The 2,626-nt window shown below is 29.9% G+C and overlaps 1 long non-coding RNA gene across 1 annotated transcript; it reads right to left on the minus strand.

The window, feature by feature from the left end:
• Positions 1-989: 989 nt before the first annotated feature.
• LOC133196456 (uncharacterized) lies at positions 990-1,800 on the minus strand. Its single transcript, XR_009722350.1, has 2 exons — positions 1,728-1,800; positions 990-1,577 (listed from the first exon to the last, which is right to left on the minus strand). It is a non-coding gene; the product is annotated as an uncharacterized LOC133196456 (long non-coding RNA).
• Positions 1,801-2,626: the final 826 nt, after the last annotated feature.

A 2,626-nucleotide genomic window follows, 5' to 3' on the forward strand; every position in this document is an offset into this window, starting at 1 on the left:
TATCAATATATGATATTCAACTTTAGTTCTACCAGATATGTACTATTCAAGGTGAGTCAAATACTATGTTTTTTTTATTAAAAGCTAGGTAAATTCCTTAAGCAGCAAAAAAATATCTCTTTAAACAACTGGTACATTGTTTCCATAGTTACACTGCAAAGTAACAATTAATCCCAATATTTCTTATGTTGTTGGTGTTGCAAGGTCCTAAGGATGTATATGTGCCAGTCATGAATTTTATTGTTTTTCCTCAAGATAGTAGCATTAACCCAATCTTAGCAAGATATTTTGCATGGTTACACTGTGTTACCATGGCAACCATGAAAGTTATTTTTAGAATAATATTGCCAATACCTAATTACTTAAGGTCAAATATTTTTATTGTTTTTCTTTGGTTGTTGATTGAGTTTGATCATGTAACATCTATCATTAGTGAATATTGAGCATTTTTCAGCATCTAAAATGTATTCCAAATGTACCCATGGTTGCCACTTACTTAGAGATAAATTCTAAATAGTTTCTTTATAGCATAACCCGTACGAAATTTTAGTCACGTATTTTCAAAAAATATCCAGGCGTGTTATATTCTTAAAATCCTGGTGGATTCTCCATTAAAATGAATACATAAAAGCAGGCGTATAAAGTGAAATACAGGCGTACAAGAGGCGTAATCCTACCGTATTTTTAGCCGAAATATGTAAATGAGTACGCCTGGAAATTCAAAATACGCCTGGAAATTTTAAAAATAGAATTACACCTAGATATCAAGCATACCCGTAAAAAAAAAATACGCCCGTAAAATAAATACACCTGTAAAATGAATACGCCCGTATAAAAAATACGCCTGCCTTAAATATTCATTTCAAATTAAATATTATCACAGCTATGGGGACTACAACCAACATAAATATAAAAGTACAAAGTACTTTAGTACATAGATTACTAGGAGTCTAAGTGCATATAAATACATACAAAAAAGATCAGACAAATTAAGCTTACAATCATACACAATTTTTATTTTATTAATACTTTTCAGTATGCTTAAATGTGAATGAGAAATGATTAAAAATCAGAATCAAACATTTACTGTTTCAAATCACAGTCACATCACATGTTAGATTTACATTAACTTTTCCTGTTTCACAGTATTTTAACCTACAAGATTGACATATTAGTTTAGTCAGCAGTTGCAACATTCCAATAATCACAGTGAAATCACTTTATTGAGAATCATGCCGATTAATCCTGCCATTCTCTGTACTCCTTATTTGGCACAAAAGATGCAATTCACAAGCAGTTTTGTCATTCACATTTCTTATTATATTCTCCAATCACATTTTCATAGAAATATTCACAAAAAGATGTTTTTCATGTTTTATAACTCCTGGCATTGAAAATACACTTCATTCCTGATGCTACACTCAACAGCTGCAGTTCATTGGCATGCATCTATGGAAAATGCTGCAATTCTGGTCATTTGACTCTCGCAAGATCTTTTCTTCACTTAAATTCAAGTATTTATGGACTATTTCATCATTCAATTGATCGCCCAACTGATTTATCCTATGGATTATGATCTGGAAAAAGAAAAACATAAGAACATACTCAATGTCATACTGACCCATTTCAATCATGAACATCTGGCTCTGCAAATCAAGCAAATGCATCTGTCTTATTTTTTTAGGTAAAAAAATCTAATGTTATGCAATGTATTTCAAAATAATCACCTCTTCACCATCTGTGCTTCGTTGCCACTTTCTCCAATCTCTTTGTTCCTGGCATGACCTTCCTGGTGGTTTAAAATTGGCGCAAATACTTGGATATAAATAATGCTGTTGTTTATAACCCCCTTGTTACCTAAACGGTTTTATCATTTCTGAGAGATCAGTACATTATGTAAATTTGATGAAAAAAGAATTCTGTATTGTTAAAGAATACAATAACAAAAATTCATTTATGTTTACACAAGATGTTTTTTCTATATGAATTATACTTTTATTTTAAAGATTAGGGTGGATAATAGAACTGCTCTAGAGAAACCGGATATAAACTGATAAGCCGTTCTTAGAAAGGTTTACAACATTACAGATAAGTCGTTCCTAAACTTGCTCAACACATCTGTAAGTAATTAGCCTAATCCCAACTGGTTAGACTAGGGAAGAGAAAGTAGATGGTAATGTAATATTATCTGAATATACCATCTATATTTTGTTTTATTATAGAGACATTGATCATGCAATTACTGATTGAAAAATTATTTTTAGCATCAGCTATAGTGCTTTGTTAAAACTAAGGACTTAAATATTCATTTAATTAAATGCTATTTTATATTAAGCCACTAAAACATTAATGAAAGAATATACTAAGTTTGTTAGAAATAAAATCATCTTAGTTAAGAGAAATAATATTAAACATTTTTTTTTATTTGGGAATCAATGGCACAGTAATCTAAGATTGAATAGTATAATTTACTAAAATTAATTGCTTTAATAAATACAATGAATACAACAAAGGCAATATTGTAATGTAATCAATGTTTACATGTGGAGTAAATACTTTTTGGGGGGTTAATTTTAATACATGTATCACAAAAGCAACTCAATAGTTACATAAAGGAGATTGAAGT

This window comes from Saccostrea echinata, unplaced genomic scaffold (assembly GCF_033153115.1).
Source record: "Saccostrea echinata isolate AGI-Se365-2 ecotype Australia unplaced genomic scaffold, CSIRO_AGI_Sech_v1 ptg000030l, whole genome shotgun sequence".
NCBI lineage: Eukaryota > Metazoa > Mollusca > Bivalvia > Ostreida > Ostreidae > Saccostrea > Saccostrea echinata.